Raw genomic sequence first — 19,253 nt, forward strand, 5'->3', positions numbered from 1 at the left:
TCTCTGTCACCCATAACTCAGCAATTCTTGACTTTTGTTAATTACCAGTCCACTTGACTTTGCTTTTCTTGATACAGTTCTGAAACACAAAGCCAGAAAGAAAGGAGCTACTTTAGAGACATCTCCTAATGTTTTTTTAATGAAAAGGCCATTCGGACTGGGACTAGCTTTCTGCTTAAGACTTTTCAGGAAAAAGGGAAAAGGCAGCAAAGAAAATAAACAGTTTACAGAATTGTACCATGCTCCCCTATTGCAAACAGGTAAGGGAGAGGTGATGAGGCTTCATAGCAGATACAAGAGTAAACAATATGAAGTTAGCTAGGATAAATTCATTAAGATCTACAGTTCAGCTGGTATCAATTCCACCTACATTCCTGTGCTTAACATTCTTATTGCTTGCTGCTAGGATTTCAAGGATACCAAATACATGGGTGTGCAAAAATTTCTTTTCAGACAGGTATCAGATTAACAACTACAACTCCACTAATCATCATTCACTCAGATTATGCTGTTATCACATTACATATGTTATTATTTTATGTATTACATGTATCTAATAAAATATATTAAATAAAACTTATTAATCTGGAGAGTCAACAAATGGTTACTGGTGCCACAGCCAGGGATTCGGCTACTTAGACCATGGGACTCATTTTGAGAAACCTGATCTACTGGGGGATGATGGGGTCTATCTCTCAGAGAAGGGAAAGAACATCTTCGGTCATAGGCTTGCCAAGCTGGTGAAGAGGGCTTTAAATTAAAGTTGCTGGGGGAGAGGAACCTCAATCCATCCCACTCCTACCAGTTTGATGCCAGGGCCAGAAATAGATGCCCAGAGCCTGGCGAAGGATCACAGGTCAGCAGGAGAGCACCTGAAGAGCAGCACAAAGGAACCCCAGCCAGTAAGACAGCTTCATTGGGGGCCCAACTTAAATGCCTCTATGCAAACGCACGTAGCATGGGGAATAAACAAAAGGAGTTAGAGGCGTGCGCATGCCTGCAGGGCTACGATCTTATTGGCATCACAGAGACATGGTGGGATGGCTCCTATGATTGCAGTGTTGGAATGGAAGGATACAGGCTCTTTAGGAAGGACAGGCAGGAGAGACGAGGAGGGGGTGTCGCTCTCTCTGTCAATGACCAGCTGGCGTGCATGGAGCTCCGCCTGGGGATGGATGAGGAGCCGACTGAGAGCTTATGGGTCAGGATTAAAGGGAGGGCAGCGACAGCTGACATTATGGTGGGGGTCTGCTACAGGCCACCCAACCAGGAAGACTTAGCAGATGAGGCCCTCTATAGACAGATAGGAGCAGCCTCACGTTCACAAGCCCTGGTCCTCATGGGAGACTTCAGCTACCACTATATCTCTTGGAGGGACAACACGGCAGGGCATAAGCAATCAGGGAGGTCCCTGGAATACGTCGATGATAACTTCCTTCTCCAAGTGGTAGAGGAGCCAATGAGGAGAGGTGCTATACTGGATCTTGTTCTCACCAACAAGGAGGGGCTGGTGGAGAATGGGAAGCTCAAGGGCAGCCTTGGCTGCAGTGACCATGAAATAGTGGAGTTCAAGATCCTTAGGGCACCAAGGAGGGCACACAGCAAGCTCACTAGCCTCAGCTTCAGGAGAGCAGACTTTGGCCTCTTCAGGGATCTGCTTGGTAGAGTACCATGGGATAAAGCCCTGGAGGGAAGAGGGGTCCAAGAAAGCTGCTTAATATTCAAGGATCACCTCCTCCAAGCTCAGGAGCGAGGCATCCCAACAAAGAGAAAGTCAGGCAAAGGCCTGACCAGGAGGCCTGCATGGATGAACAAGGAGCTCCTGGGCACACTCAAACACAAAAAAGAAGCCTACAGAGGATGGAAGCAAGGACAGGTAGCCTGGGAGGAATACAGAGAAATTGTCCAAACAAGGACAAGGGATCAGGTTAGCAAAGCTAAAGACCTGATAGAATTAAATCTGGCCAGGGATGTCAAGGGCAACAAGAAAAGCTTCTATAGGTACATCAGGGATAAAAGGAAAACTAGGGAAAATGTGGGCCCTCTCCGGAATGAAATGCGAGACCCGGTCACCCAGGATATGGAGAAGGCGGAGGTACTCCATGACTTTTTTGCCTCAGTCTTCACTGGCAAGTGCTCAGGCCTCACCGCCCAAGTCGCAGAAGGCAAAGGCAGAGACTGAAGGAATGAAGAGCTGTCCACTGTAGGAGAAGATCAGGTTCAAGACCATCTAAGGAACCTGAGGGTGCACAAGTCCATGGGACCCAATGAGATCCATCCGCAGGTCCTGAAGGAACTGGCAGATGAAGTTGTTAAGCTACTATCCATTGTATTTGAGAAGTTGTTACAGTGCGGTGAAGTTCCCGCTGACTGGAAAAGGGGAAAAATAACTCCTATTTTTAAAAAGGGAAAAAAGGAAGACCTGGGGAACTCCAGGCCAGTCGGTCTCACCTCTGTGCCTGGGAAGATTATGGAACAGATCCTCCTGGAAGCTATGCTAAGGCACACGGAGGACAGGGAGGTGGTTTGAGACAGCCAGCATGGCTTCACCAAGGGCAAGTCCTGCCTGTCCAACCTAGTGGCCTTCTGTGATGGAGTGACTACATCAGTGGATGTGGGAAGGGCTCCTGATGTCGTCTATCTGGACCTCCGTAAGGCCTTTGACATGGTCCCCCACAACATCCTTCTCTCTAAACTAGAGAGGTATGGATTTGATGGGTGGACTGTCCAGTGAGTGAGGAATTGGTTAGATGGACGCATCCTGAGGGTAGTGGTCAACGGCTCAATGTCCAGATGGAGATCAGTGACAAGTGGTGTCCCTCAAGGGTCCGTATTGGGACCAGTACTGTTTAATATCTTCATCAATGACATAGTGGGATCGAGAGCACCCTCAGCAAATTTGCAGACGACACTGAGCTGAGTGGTGCAGCTGACATGCCTGAGGGACGGGATGCCATCCAGAGGGACCTGGACAAGCTTGACAAGTGGGCCCATGTGAACCTCATGAGGTTCAACAAGGCCAAATGCAGGGTCCTGCACCTGGGTTGGGGCAACCCCTGGTATCAATACAGGCTGGGGGATGAAGGGATTGAGAGCAGCCCTGCCTAGAAGGACTTGGGAGTACTGGTGGATAAAAAGCTGGACATGAGCCTGCAATGTGCACTCGCAGCCCAGAAGGCCAACTGTATCCTGGGCTGCATCAGAAGAAGCGTGGCCAGCAGGTCGAGGCAGGTGATTCTGGCCCTCTCCTCTGCTCTGGTGGGACCCCACCTGCAGTACTGCGTCCAGCTCTGGAACCCTCAGCACAAGAAAGACATGGACCTGTTGGAGTGGGTCCAGAGGAAGGCCACAAAAATGATCAAGGGGATGGAACGCCTCTCCTATGAAGAAAGGCTGAGAGAGTTGGGGTTGTTCAGCCTGGAGAAGAGAAGGCTTCAGGGAGACCTTATTGCAGCCTTTCGGTCCTTAAAGGGGGCTTATAGGAAAGATGGGGACAGACTTTTTAGCAGGGCCTGTTGCGACAGGACAAGTGGGAATGGTTTTAAACTAGAAGAGGGTAGATTTAGACTAGATATAAGGAAGAAATTTTTTATAATGAGGATGGTGAAACACTGGAACGGGTTTTCCAGAAAGATGGTAGATGCCCCATCCCTGGAAACATTCAAGGTCAGGTTACTCAGGATGGGGCTCTGAGTAACCTGATCTAGTTGAAGATGTCCCTGCTCACGGCAGGGGCGGTTGGACTAGATGACCTTTAAAGGTCCCTTCCAACCCAAACTATTCCAGTCTATGATTCTATGAAATAAATAAAAATTAGAAACAAATAAAACTGGATATCAATTAAGAAATGCCTTTGCTAATGACAGATAAAATAATTTACTGATGAAAAAATAAAAATATAGCAATCATTCAAAATTTTTTCCTTCTGAACAGGCTTTTTAAAATCAAACTGGCAATGAAGGTGTTCTCACATTTTTTAACCAGTTTTACTCTTAAAAGTTACATATGGAAACATCAGCTGCATGATTTTTATCAGCTGCAGCTACTAACAGCTTGCCAGAAATTTAAATAAAACTTCAAAAAATTTAGCCAAAGAATTGAAAAGCACAAACATAAAGGTAAATTACTTGAGAAAGAATTCATGTGTTTTAGATATCCTAAGTCAAATATTTTCTTTTGAGCTAGAAATACCAGATTCCCTTCTTAGGAAGTGGCGAAAAGGCATACCTTTAGAAAGGGTTTATTTTTTTTCATCCCAAAATAAGTGTCCAGGATGGCACCTCTTCACAGAAACCTCTGTCTTCTCAGTAGATCAAATAGAGAGCCTAGAGTGACTTGCGCAGTCTGACATATTTCTCTAAGCTACCTAGGTTTTAGGTGCCTAAAGTCAGGTGAGAAGAATCATCTCATAAGTGTCTATGATTTTCAAAAGGTACTTGAGTTGCAGTAGAAAACCTGGGGGAGTTTTATTAACCAATTCCTACCTAAATATGAAGATGGTGAAAGACTGCATAGAAAATGTGAAAATGAACATGACTTTGAAATGTAATACTTTTTGTTTCACTGCCTTGCTCTCTACCAAATGAAAGGGTTCGTACCGTACTGTCCTTTACTCCATAAACTGATTATTTACAAGTAAGAAAATAGCTTAAAGAACAGAAGCTTGAAACAAGCTAGCTTAAAGAACAAAAGCAATACTGTTAATCCCTGTAGAAGATTAAAAGAAGTGAAAATTATTTTCTAGAAACTAAACAAATGCATCTGTAATAGGAAGTGAATAAATGTCAGGGACTGGTCTTAAATTACTGCGGAAATTGAGGATAATGTCAGACAATCTGGGCAGAAAATGTATATTGCAGATTCTTCTTTTCAAAGAATTGAGAAGTTAGTAGCAGTGGGGTAAAAAATGAAAGCCTAGTGAAGTGATACTGTGGAAAAAAACAGATGTTATCAAAGCATTGGAAATGTCAGCTGCCTGCTCTCTCATCTTCTCAGGTGCAATAAAGAATTCTCTAAACAGCTTCACACCCTATATCTTTTATATTATTCCGGCCATCTGGAAAATAATGGTATTTTAAAATGCACTATCAAACTTAACCTAGAAAGAAAGGTCACATCAAAGTTTTCATGTCAAGTGGAAGTGGGAGTTATTTTAGTATTCTTTTAAAATATAGATGCCAATTAAAAGCCTAACAACTTATTTTTTATAGATAATACATTTTAATGGCAACTGATGTCTAGCCAGCTGACTAGGATGTATTGCAGATTCAAAATCCTAAACCTACTCTCATTGTACCTTTGGTATTTTTTTTTCTAAGATTTTCAACTACATAATGATATGAGAACATTATTATGCGTAAAAGTTAAATCTGTTTAAATGATATTTTTGACCAAATATACATTTTATATCTTGTATTTTGATGGAGAGCTGGAGCTTATGTTGTCATATGAATTTGGATTATTTATGTTATGGAGTCTCGGTCACCCTTGAAGCATATGCGATTTCTTCATTTCCTTATTTCAAGCAGAAGATTCCACTTTCAGATGCATCCTGGAGGGAAAAATAATAATAATGACAGGTCCTGTGAATAAGAATCCCAGATCAATTTTTCTACTCAGCGCCAATGCTTAGTTGAAGATCACTGCTTGATCTAGAATATGGATTTAGGTGATTGATTGAATATGGATTTAGGTGATTGATTCTGACTCAGAAATTGCTCAGGAAGTCTTCTTTGGATGTTCTCATTTTACATTTTTTTTTCCTAGTAGTAATAAATACATTTTTTCCCTTACATGTTCTGGGAGAATTTTAAAGTATTTAGATTTTGACTGTGATGAAATTATTGGTAGTTGAATCAATTAAAAGAATGAGTTCAACATAATGCAGATACTAAATCTTTTTCTCTTTCATACTGCTAATAAAATGCTTTAATATCTCTACTATTAGGCGAAAAATCCTGTAATCTAATGAAACAGAACAAGAAGCCAGGGCAATGAATGATATATAGTAGTGATACCAAGCATGCAACTGATTTCATAGTTAAGATGCTTACTCTCCTGACCCCAAACCTCTAAAAAGCAAATGCTTATAATATATGCATTTTCTGCATTTCATCAATAATCAACCCAAAATGTTTCATATATCTTACAAGAAAAATTCTTCTCAAATAGTATATAGAGAGACTTTACCCAGTATGGAAGTGTATCATTCCCTCAAGCTGAGCATGGTAAGAATAATTCTACTGAACAGTTTAAAACAGGAGATGGTGAATAATAATGTTGAAGTCTGTGGGAATCCGAATCTGAAGTTGTCTATGAAGGGATATTTGGGTATTCTTCTGTCTTTGAGAAAAAAATATGGTGTGTGGACTGTTAACTCACATTTTAAAAGTTATTGATCTGGCATAATTGGCCTCAGAATATTTCTTGAGTAATTTTAAGGCAGAGCAGGAGTGGTGAAGTCATAACAATAGCTTGATAAAGGGATCTTGAGTTTATTTAAATAAATCAGAATCTGCACTGCATTTTAATACATTGTTATGCAGAGATCACAAAATGTCATTAGACTGTGGAAAAGAGAAAATTCTATACTTGAAAAAACAGACTCACAGATAAAGAATAAAAAAGGCTGAGAAATACAACAGAGACTGTGATTTCCTCTGAGTCAGCATAAGACCTTTTCTTATTGCAGTCACCTTATGGATCAGAGATATCAGAGATATTTATATTATGCTTGGGAAAGCAATATTAGCAATCAGTGCCTCTTAGAGAAGAAATATATCTATATACATATTTAAATACAGATAATCTATTCACAGTATGTGAATTGATTGTGAAATTAAATTGTGAATTTAAAAAGGATTTCTATACATGTTAGTGGATAAGTATAAGGAGCAAGATGTCCAAAAGGGGAAAAGGCATCTAATTGTCATTGTATGTGAAAAATCCAAAATGTTGATTTTTCAAAATCTCACCCAACTGTTGTTTGATATTCAAGGTGATGGCCGGTTTCTTAAGTCTCTGTCTAGTGAACAGCTTAAATCTTGTCTACGGGAGCTGATACAGTAGGTGAATTTAGATCAAACGTGATTTTAATATGTAACATAATACACAAAACTGAAAGAGGTGTTGATTTTATACCCTGTAGGCTGGGTATAAGCGTTCACCTGGGATATGGATAATGTGGATTGCTTGGCCTATTAAGTAAATAAAAATTATAATAAAGTCTTAATTTTTAATTGTGGAGATTTTATCTTAAACAGAGAGTCTTTCCTGATACCTTTAAGAATATCCCTTTCTTAAAGTTAATCTGACTTTAAATGTTTTATTTTTCTAGTTGGCAAAGTACCAACGTCCTTTTGTCTGTTTTGCTTTCTATCACTATGTAAAAACAACCTCAGTATTTATTTTCCTTATCAACTGTTCCTGGGAATCCTAATCCACACATGCACAAAAAAAGTAAACGGCACAAATACTATCCACATTTCTAATAAAAAAATGTATATATTTGCTTCAAGGAAAGATTAAAAACTCTGACATATCTTGCACACAAAATCTCATCTTTCAGTCTCAACCTTCTAGAACAGATTTTGTATTTTGGTTGACAGTCAGATCTTAAACTAATGTACATTAACAGCAAGTATTTTCATGTCATGGGAGCACGCTGTCGTTGCCACCTGAGGATCTAATTACACGGCCTTGGGGACTGCATTATGAAATGAGTCACAAAGTCATGTCAGAAATTCTTGTCTGATAACTAATGTTTAAACTGTGTTTAAAGTTCTCAGTGTGGCTGTTGAGAATAATCTCCATCTCATTGTTCTCATTAGTTGCAAGTACAATTGAGACACAGGTCCCTTTTAAGGTTTTTGGTGGGGTTTTTGGCTCTTTTAAACTTTTAAATTGTTCAAACATTCAAATATACTAAAAAAGTGGTAAGCAAATTTGAAGTTCTGCTCTATTGCTATTTAGAAATCTGTGCCCTTTTCAGAACAGTAGGAATTTTATTGGGGAAAAAATCTAAAACACTTGAAATGTCTCACCAAAAAGTGAAGCTAATATATTTTAACCTTAAAGATGGAATAACTTTGCAGAGAAAACAATAAGCTTCTCTTTGACAGAGAAATAATGATACATATTGTCAATGACACATGTAGAGATACAAAAATATATATTAGTGAACTTTTTACTTCTATGTCTCAATCATACAACTCATGATAGCTTATCATGTGATAACACATCCTACATTATTTGTTACATTGACATTGCTGTTTTATGATATGATTTTTTTCTTTGTTAAACAACCTCAACCTTGTTACAAATGTTTCCCAAGCCCATAAACAAAAAGTTTCTAGATCAAGTAGAGTGTATATGTTTGAACTATTGTCAGACTCAGTCAAGTGTATTGTTTTTTTCAATAGAAATTTAAGATATTCTGAAACATCATCATCTGAGGAAGGGAACAAAAAGATACTCTTGGAAAACCATGAAATTTGCTTCTAGTCTTACCATCTTTAGTTGTAATTTGTGTAAATCCATTGATTTCAGCTAAATAACTACATATTTGCACATTGGCGGGAAATGGCAGGCATTTCCTCACTTTTACATATTTCTATATTTCCTTCAATATCTGTCCAATGACATTTCAGGAAGCTAGAACTGGAATACAGGTCTTGCTAGCTAGTGGTCCTGTGTATTATACCACAGAGTCAGTCTCCTTTTTCGTTATCCCCCCTATAGGGCTATAGCCCTCCTTTTAAAACCTGCAGTGTTTCTGTGATTCTTTCTCTTGTTATTACAGAACACAATGATCCTTCTCTGAAGGATCTGGTCACTGTAACGGGAATATATAGTACTCTTCTCAACCACAGATGATAATAGCAATGTCAAGGCCCTAGATAATCCTTTAAGAGATGACATATTTCTTAACAATATTCTTGATTTTTGGGCAGCAGCTGCCATGCACTGCCATATTCCCACATACCAAAGAAAATCACAGTGTTAAGGACTATTTTTACAGTATTTTTCTAATACGCTACATCGTACCAAGCAGACAAAGTTTCCAAGTGGACTTCAGTAGAAGTAGTGTCCTAATCCCGTGTGCTGTACTACCATGTTTCCCTAAAGAAGAAGAGAAGCCTTCCCATTTTGGGGGGAATCACAGCAACATTACTCAAGGCTTCCTCCTTGCTGGTGTGAATCTCCTTGCAGCTTATATTGTTTTTTCCCCTGACATTGAAAAAAAATTAACATGAGACAGTGCTCCGGTACTAACTGCTGTGCCTTTCTTTAAATGGTGGGGTCCATTTACAGTCTGATGAATGATACCCATGCTGGAAAACCTAGAAAAGTCAGAGCATTTGGTTCAAGAATAGGCTTGTGGTTGTGTGTATTCTTTAACTGCTGGGAAGCACAGCTTAGGTTTGTGCCAGCTAGCAGTCTGCCAGCACATAAATAAGTTTCAGGGTTCAGAAGAGGCTGAAGATTGTCTTCCATATGCAGTTTGGGTGAGGTCACCTTGGGTTGGGAGAAAGAGCCTTAGGCACAAAATCTGAACCCTGACACATTTTCTCACAGAACAAAACTTGTTCTGTTTTATTTACATGGATTCTATTCTCTATGGCTGAGAGGAAAGCAGTATTCCCTTCACAGACTCAACCAAAAAAACTCACATTTTACTTAGTGAACAGACTATACAATCACTACAGAGATGTTTAAAAGACATTGTTATAGTAGCAAGCGTATAACAATTTATCTGATTGCATGTAGCTTTCATGTTTTGTATCATGCATGTCCAGCAAGAAAAAACCTTACAATTCTTTCTTAAATAGAACTATCTTTTGATTACATTCCAGATACAATTTGTTCTTTTTTTTTTAATTTTATTCCCCAAGTGGTCTATTTGTATATGGTGCACAAACGTTAAGACTTGCAATCTCCCCACTGGTATTAAATCCCACTGAGATAAACACAGCAGCCTGCTTTAGTCAAGAAAAAATGTGAAATTTTTTTTTTCAACGTAAGTTATAACTTTGTACCTGGCTGACTATCCCTGTTAGAAGAGAGAGTTTTTATAAGAAATTCATCCTGTGTATGAAAGGTCAGATTCAGAGGCTAAGTGTTCTACAGCAAGCCTCTAGGCTTGTTGTTACAGAAGCCCAAAGGAGGAAAAACATGTTCAAGTCAAGCAATAATGGGAAAAGAGAAACAAAAAAAAAAAGCGTGCTGGAGGAAAAAATAATACCCTCCTCCGTGTTCTCAGAGGAAGAGCAGACAGGAAGAAAAAAATCCAGGGAAAGAAAATCTTTATTGTAGAAGATTTAAGTGTAAGAGCCTGTATCAAACAATGTCAATAATTTATATTAAAAAAAAACAACAATCAACTAACTCTATCCCCCCCAAATGATTATTGGAATATATTACGATTATTCACAAATTAAACTATAAAAAAGGGTACTTAAAGATTCCAAAAATATTTAGGTATAGAAAAGCACAGTGAAATTATCTATACAATTTAACCTTGCTCCAAGGTGATGTTATGCAATAATCATATGATTATTTTTTATTTGTGGTCTTGGGTGAACCTGAGGACCCACTTTACTTGTGAAAACACTACTTCTTACCGCCTCCCACTCTGCATAGGCAACAGTGACTAAAATACAGCCTAAAATGATAAAATGTGGACTAGAGCAAAGAAATTACTATCAGCTGATACTTGTCATATATATTTCATTGCAGATGAAAAAATATTAAAATTATTTCTCTCTCACATGAACATACTATCTGTTGGTTTTTTTTTTTTTTTACATCAGTTCCCAGACTTGTTGCTTCACACTCCTTCTTTTCTCTCATCCTCTCACACCTAGCACATATCATGGGCATTGCTTTACGGATTAGAAAACTGGTATTCAAGAATGGTTCTCACTGCTACAGTCAGTTATCTAAAGAGAGAAGGCTGGTTTATATTACTTGCTCCTATGGAAACTTGAGATGGTTTTGGAATGTGATAGGACATGCCCAAGGATACCTGTGCATGACAGCTGGGAACCAGCACACTTTAAAAATAACATCCTGATTCATAATGAAACAAAGAAAAGCCAAAGGAATAACAAGGATGATAACTAAGTTCATTATATGTAAGTTTGCTTACTAGTGCAGTTAGTCTAGCTGCCATCCTAAGGATGACAGCAGCACTTGTCAGAATTAAATTACTGAGAGTATAAACAGTACAGAAGCAGCTGTCAGTCAGCTAGCAAGAGCCTGTCCACTGCCTATTACAGGGCTTACTGTTCTATACGCCTTGAGTGAAGGTCACTTTATTTTGCCTTATGACATTATGAGATAGGTATTTTCTTAGCCTTTTAAATACAAAAGACATTATAATGGCTGCTCTGAGTGCCATGACTATGTAGGTATGTAGGAGTTAAAAGCAGTCTATGAACAATGTAGTTTATTTATTTCCTAAATATAAGACTAATTTCTATTCACTTGTAATGAATGTAGGACATGCTTGACAGTTATTAATCTGTACAGTAATTAGTATTAGTCTTGCAAACTGAAGATAATGTAAAAGCTTTTGCTGAAATATAAAATGTTCCAATGGTTCATAATTAACAAACAACTTCAGTTTCTGATAAATAATTCTCCCTATTATTACAGGTTGTGCCTAATTACTGTGAATGAATAAAAATTGATTATCCTGTCCAGATCATATAGCAATATTTTTGACACAAACATTTTTCTTCTGTGTGTTCATTTTCTTTTTTTTCCCCTTTTGTCAACAAATTTCTGAAATATCCTTCTTTCAACACTGGTAAGAAATTTGAATTTAGTCTAGCTCACAATTTAGTTAGCACCTGCATAAAAGACAGGAAGAGTAATGAAATTGTTACTGTTAAAAGAATAAATTAGTCTTGTAAATAAGTTCATATTCTGCAATATGATTTCATATGCCAGAATTTATGAAATGTCCTGATACTGAAAACAATCTTAATTATTACATCATTTTCTAATGAAATAGCACGACTGTCATTCTGGTGCTATTAAAGCACGAAGTGGGTGCAAATCACCATGGCTGTTGGAAAACACATTTAAAAGGCAATTAGAATATTTTTATTATTACTTTTAAAGTGTTCTGTGATGGAGACAAATTTTTCCAATAATTCATATCTAATTCAGTTTCAAGCCACTATCTATGAACCATATATATTTTTATACATATAAACCATTTATATACCTACACACATGATGCTATTTCCTTTAGTAACAGCTTAGCACTCAGGAACGATTGCTTTATATCACTGATCAAGAATAAACAGAGAAAAAAATATGTAACATGGAGAAATAATCTGTACATATGTGAAATCAAGCATTGTATACATGATATTATATATTGACACCTAATGTTGAACTATTGCACTTCAGGTCAGTTAAGGTTAACCGTTTCACCATACAAAGAAAATGCATTGCAACAAGTGGTCCTCCTTATAAGTTGTTTTGATCAGACCATTTGTATGTGGTTACAAGCATAACAACTGAACACCATGAATAATTTAGGGCTCTGCATGTGGAGGTAGAAGTCAAAATAATGAAATTGTAGCCCAGAATAAAGATCTAACTAGCCTGCAACATTTTAGAAGGCAGTAAAACTAGGTAGATAACTAAGGTGGACTACATAAAGCGGCCTCCCTGTGTACTCTGCCTTCTCAAAATTTTGATTTATCCTATGTTGTTGTCCTTAGAAATAAGGCTCAAACCAAAGTGAAGGTATTTATCTTTCTATATGAACAAACAAATCTACTTAAAATTCCTTCTCTCCGTCATGACCTTTATCTTAAAGAAGAACAAGAAATTGAAAGAAACTACCACAACTCTTCCACATAAATAATTTTCCTTCTGAAAAGACAGTTCATGTCTAAAAGTAAAAAAACCCAAAACCTAGGCTTTAACACCCATGGAAACATTACAGGATGCCATTAAAATATAAAGTAGAACATGATTCAGCCTGTAATTTTCTCACTGGATCATACTGCCTTTTTCTCCCTTTCTCTCCTTTTTCTCCCTTTCTCTCCTTTTTCTCCCTTTCTCTCCATCACCTAGTCATGTAAGTGATAACTTTTTTCTTATTTTGATTCCTAAACAAGTAATTAAAATAAATATTTAAACTTCTTTTAAACTTCTCATTTCCTATACAGTGCTTATACACGGAACTAATTAAAATTGTATGTTTCTTCCTTATTCTTCCAATTCTTAACATGATTTAGGTGAATTAATCTATAGATTTATTTCAAAAAATCATCTTCCCACCACTTCTAAAGCCTCTTTGATAGAGTCGGATGTGGTAATGCAATGTCTGTTGACAAGAACTTGTCCTATTTCTAGAATAATGTGTCATATATCAACTCACAGGTGTCTATGCTCTTTTTACTGTTCGGGTATGGTGGGTGTGATGCTATATTTGCCGTCAGATGAGCATATTCCTGATGTATTGGCAGCTAATGAAAGGACATCTATTCCAACCATCCAGCAGTGGCAGTGTTAAGAGTTCAGAAAATATAGAAAAAAGTAAAATATTACCTGGCAACTTAAAGCAGCCGATGACACTGAAATAGAAATATGGCTGGACTCTGTTTCTTTAATGGGAAATATTGGAAAAGCTTTGTTTTCCCAGTTTGTAACTGTCAACTCTCTTCCCCTCCTTTCCAGATAACCTCAGAACTTACAAGATCACCAAAAAGAGTATCCTCCTAAAAAATCAAAAAGCAAAACCCTAAGCCCATAGATGATTTAATGTGTCCTTTCCTTGTTTATGTCAGCCTTCTATGCCCCAGACTGAAGTTTGAAGAACTGATCTTTAGAAGAAGTTTAAAATATAGTTTCCTTCTATTTTGGTTACCTATTCACGCCAGCCTACACCACCCTAATGACAAAGAAATGCTTTTAGAAGGAAATGTTAATGTTTTATTTAAAAAATGAAAAATTGTTCTTCTTCTTATGAGCGAATATTCACAAGCCCCACTTTAGTAAATTGAGTGAGAAAGATATTCAGGAGAAAAGTAATCACTTTTATTCTATAAATGGAGGTACCTAGCTCCCTCCACTGAATATACATGGAGCTTGATGAATCAGTAAACTTAGTGGCCTGAATTTATATGCCAAAATTAAGTGAGATGGATCATACCTTCTGTGATTCTTATGAGGAAATCTTCTTTCTGCAGTTTCCATCAAGACAGAAAATACATTGTTGAAATTATGGTGATGGGGAAAAAAAGATATAAATAAATGAAAAGAAAGTGTTTCCTGTTTTTTGAACTACTGTTTCAAACATATATACTTGTAGTCTTAAACAGTTTTCACATAAAAAATAGGATAAAATGTCAATGATGTCATTGCTTCTCAAAACTAAATGCATTTTATTGCAGAACCTGAGCTATCATCACCTTATCTCGTCATTATTAGTGGCAATTATTAGTTAGGAAATCACTTACAAGAATTTCTTTTTTTTTTTTTCCTTTTTTTTTTTAAGTTAGTTACTTAAATGTTAAAGGTATGCAAAAGTTCACAACTATAAATTACTTTGAAACATTTTGGAACTAGAAAAATGGGCAATGAATTTTATATTCTGACATTTTGCAATGATTGATGTTATAAGAAACAGCTCTTAAATATAGTTATACCTCGATGAATATGAAATGCTTTCTAAGATTTCTGAACCAATGTAAATTTTAATAATTAATTACATAGAATTAATTCTACGAACTCTCACATTGAGAAAATTGTGGTTCAGACTGTTTTTATATGTAAGTTAAATATGGTTTTCCATTGAGATTTTCATGTTTTAGGGTGAATCCACTGTAATTTGTAAGTAATGCTGTAATGCAGCCTTCCGAGCAGACTACAAACAAGAAAACTTGTAAAAGGGGGGCAAAAAAGAAAGACGCAGACTAATTCTGCAAAATGTAGTGGCGTGGCCATGTAGGAAAGGCATTTTATCTTAATCTTCTATCAATTTACAAACTTTGTTTTATCAAATTGTTTATAAGGTATCAAAATATAATCTATTTTTTGCTTTATTCCACATTCGGTACTACTATTGCATGATGGTGCTAAGCAATCTCATTTCTCATCAGTACAGGAGATAAGATCATTTAGCATTAGAGAAAGTATTCACAGTTGCGGGACCTGGAGAAAAGAGAAGTGAGACAGATGTGCATTTCTTTGCCTTTATGTAAGATGGTGGCATAAGGAGGACTACACTGGGGTTTCTTAATATTACATAAACAGTTAGAGAGGAAAGGCAGTAATGAATTATTAATACAGATCCATTTTCGAATAGGTCTAGAAGACCCATGTCACATCTGCTGAAAATCCAGGTCACTGGGTTGAGCAGCATCTGTGTGAAGCTGAGTATCAGTTCCTATGCGTGATTTGAGCTCTTTAGGTCCCCCTTTCCCCATCAGTCAGTTACTTGAGTAAATTCTCATCAGTTTGGTTTCAATTGTGAACAGAAAATTACAATGGCCCTTCTGAAAAAAGAAACATATTAATTATAGTTTCACCAGATATTTAGATTTTAGATTTTTTTGCTTTCAGTTGTGTTGAGTAGTAATTTTTCTAAAAAAAGGCTAAGATAGGAAAACTGAAGCAGAAGGCGAAAAGCAAAATGTTAAAGTATTATTGATGCTTTATATAACAAGTTCTGAATTTTTTGAGTTTGATAAGTAGAGCAAAGTCTGCACTTATCCATAATATGGAATCATATGGAATCATACTGGTATTCTAGAATAATTGGTGTGTTGGGGAGCTGCTGTAAAACCACATTTATTTAGGGATAAGAAGAACTTCCCTTCTTAGAGATAAGGAATATTAATTGGCCTGGCAAGGTTTGAAGAGCAAAAAGGATAACAGTACAGAACTCAGAGCCAATAAATAATCCTTCTATGCAGCTTTCATCACAAAAGCAAATCGGCAAACAGTTAGAGATGCTATTGAATGTTATAAATACTGGGAAATGCAGAGTTATAGCTGCCAATTAATTCTCAACCAGGCAGTATCCTCAAAGTAACTCTATTACTATCACATATTTTTAGGCTGAAGTGACTAAGTCCATGACTTCCCTCCCTATTTTATCATGTGCACATCTTGAACTTAGTAAGCTACTGAGCTGCATGTACACATACACGTGTTTCTGTGTGTAATCACCATTGTAATGCTGTCCTGGTTTCGGCTGGGATAGGGTTAAATTTCTTCCTAGTGCTGTGTTTTGGATTTAGTATGAGGAGAATTTTGATAACACACTGATGTTTTCAGTTGTTGCTAAGTGCCCTCCTAGTCCAAGGACAGCTCCCGTGCCTACTGACTGAGCTAGGGACACAAGATGGGAGGGAACATAATCAGGACAGCCAGCCCACCTGGCCAATGGGGTATTCCATACCATGTGACGTCATGCTCAGTATATGAAGGGTAGGCGTGATCCAGGAAGTACCGATCGCTACTTGGTTATCGGTCAGCGCGGGTGGTGAGCAATTGCATTGTGCATCACTCATTTTGCATATTCTATCATTATTTATTATCATTATTCTCCCTTTTCTGTTCTATTAAACTGTCTTTATCTCAACCCACGAGTTTTTCTCACTCTTACCCTTCCGATTCTCTCCCCGTCCCATTGGCTGCCTGCCAGGTTAAACCATGACAAATGCCCACGCCAAGCCAGTCTATTCCAATAGACTTGTCTTTTCATCTTGTGTTGCTGCCTATACCTTGTACAAAAATGGTCGAAAAAACCTAACAAGTCAGTACTTGTTAGTTACTCTTACATTTTGTATCACCTTGCTCAGCTATTAGATGACTATATAGGTCACCCAATACAAGACAATCAGAATTAAGCAATTTTACATATTTAGTTTCTATAGTTTCTCACATTTAATACATGAATTAACACTAAATTGTGCATATAGTTAATTTGTTCTGATTATCTGACATACACCGGAATCGTTCATAAGCCAGACACAAGTTCCAACTCTGGAAGATCCTAACATGCTATTTGTGAGAAACCAGGAGGGTATATGAGGAAAGGAATCAGCTTTCAAGCACAGCATTGTTTATTTGGGTTTTTAGTATACCAGCAACTATCATGCAGACTTACAAAGCCACTCATCCATGTAGAGCTCAAAGGCAGAAAAGTGCACTTGGGGTGTAATGAGACATTCTGTCCTGTGGAGAAAAAAAAAAAAAAAATCATTTTCGTCAAAACCATACAGCAAAGCCAAGGAAGAGTGTGTGCACAGGGAAGGTTTGCAAGTCTCAGTGAACAAGTGATAGTACTCATCTTGCTAGTGTTAGTTTTGTCCCTTGTTTCAGTCAGGCAATTCAGTTAATTTCTTGACGCATTTGAGAGAGCAATATAGTTAATAGAATATAAATCATCAAAGGTCAGAGGGAAGCTTGGAGAAATAGTACAGTAATATGTCTCAGCCACCAGCTGGGGAGGCAAACTATAAATGATGCAATATAGGAGAGAAAAGCATGTTCCCTTATTTCAGTGGCAGTGTAGTTGAACACGAAACAACCTACCTACTGTTTGTATTTTTCTTCTAATCAGCAAGAGGACCCTGCAACAGCTGTGCCAAACTGCCAGATGCTGCACATGTGCTTTTTCTTTTCCCTAATTAATTTTGTTGAGTATCCTCTGTTTTGCCATTGACTGTTCTCAGTTATTCTGAGACCCTTAGAGCAGTCACCTGTGCAATCACAGCTATCTCTATTATCATCTTCTCCCCTCTGTTCTCCTGAGTCCACATTTCTCTGTTTTTTTTTCCCATTTACCTACTGCTTTAATCCTAGAGCTCTGTTATTGCCCTGTATCACAGTATAACTCAGTAAAGTCCATAGATGTTGCCACAACTGCAAGAATGGTAATTTTCTTAAATTAAATCCAAGGCATTCCAATTAAAAGCAGTTTATTTCAATTAAATTTTTTGCTAAATATTTTTACCAATTTCTATCTCTTAGTTATATTTATGATATCATGTGCCCTTGCCTTGACTTGTGAGTCTTTATGTGCTATTGCAATGATACAATGAAGATCCAAATCTAAAGGGTGTTTTTTTTTTTTGCTTATTCTAATATGAATGTAGGAATTGTGCATTCAGATCTGGCATATAATCTCATCATAGATTGCCCATAGTGTTCACATTAACAATGTTTGCATTAGACAAAGTTCAAAGTTGGACAACCTGATTTTACCAGATGTGTGATGTTTTTGAATGAAACATCACTACAATGTAGTCATTGTATGAATTATCAGAGTTTCAAAATATTCACACAAAGTAGCATAATGCATCATTCCATACCTTTCAAGGTTTTGCTTTTCAAAATCATCTGGTTTTCCATATATATTTAAAGCTCCAGTTATTATCAAAGCATCTGAATGCCTTACTGGTATATCTGAAATACTGAAGAACATTGATTATATCCCCATTTTGTCATTTCCTTCAATGCTATGCCATTTATTGTGACAAACTTAACTGTAAGCTAACTCAATAAGTGAATTTATTGGTTTGGGAATTATATGAAACCTTTTATATTTTATTGTATAATATTAACAAATGCTGTGTTATTTAAGTTTTTTTTTCTCTGTTGTTGTAACAATACAGTATACAGAAATTACTTGAAAACACAGGATAGATCAATAATAAAACACATTTAATTTATTCTATGTTTAATGTCATTATTATGAAATTAATTACTCCTAGAGTAGCCAAATGATTTCACATAAAAACCTGTTTCTAACATTCATTAAAGCAATCCCAACTCACAAATACAACAGAGATGTTTAAGACGGCTTATACAGGTAGGACAAAATGACATCAGAGGAATAGATGATAATTGTCATAGAGAAGAAAAAATGATAATTGCTCTTTTAAAAGAGCTGTATATTGAGCTATGTATTCTATAGTTCCCTTCTGCAATAAAAGGAGGGAAACCCCCCCATATTAATTTGGTTATTAAACACCAAAAATACTTGGTAATAAACATGTCAGCAAATATATGTTAAAAAAATACTTTTCACGCGTCCAACAAAACCTTTTCTTCTAATGAAAGAGAGGCAGAAATCCTATATTTCAAAGAATAAAAAAGGGACAAAAAAACCAGAAATGGGATTTACTTTTATGATTGCTGGAGTTTGTTGAATGTTGAAGTGTTACTTCAGTAAATATTTAGTAGGATGCTTACATTCAAGCATAAGAGGTGTC

The sequence above is a fragment of the Calonectris borealis genome, chromosome 1, assembly GCF_964195595.1.
Source record: "Calonectris borealis chromosome 1, bCalBor7.hap1.2, whole genome shotgun sequence".
In the NCBI taxonomy this organism is placed as follows: Eukaryota; Metazoa; Chordata; class Aves; order Procellariiformes; family Procellariidae; genus Calonectris; species Calonectris borealis.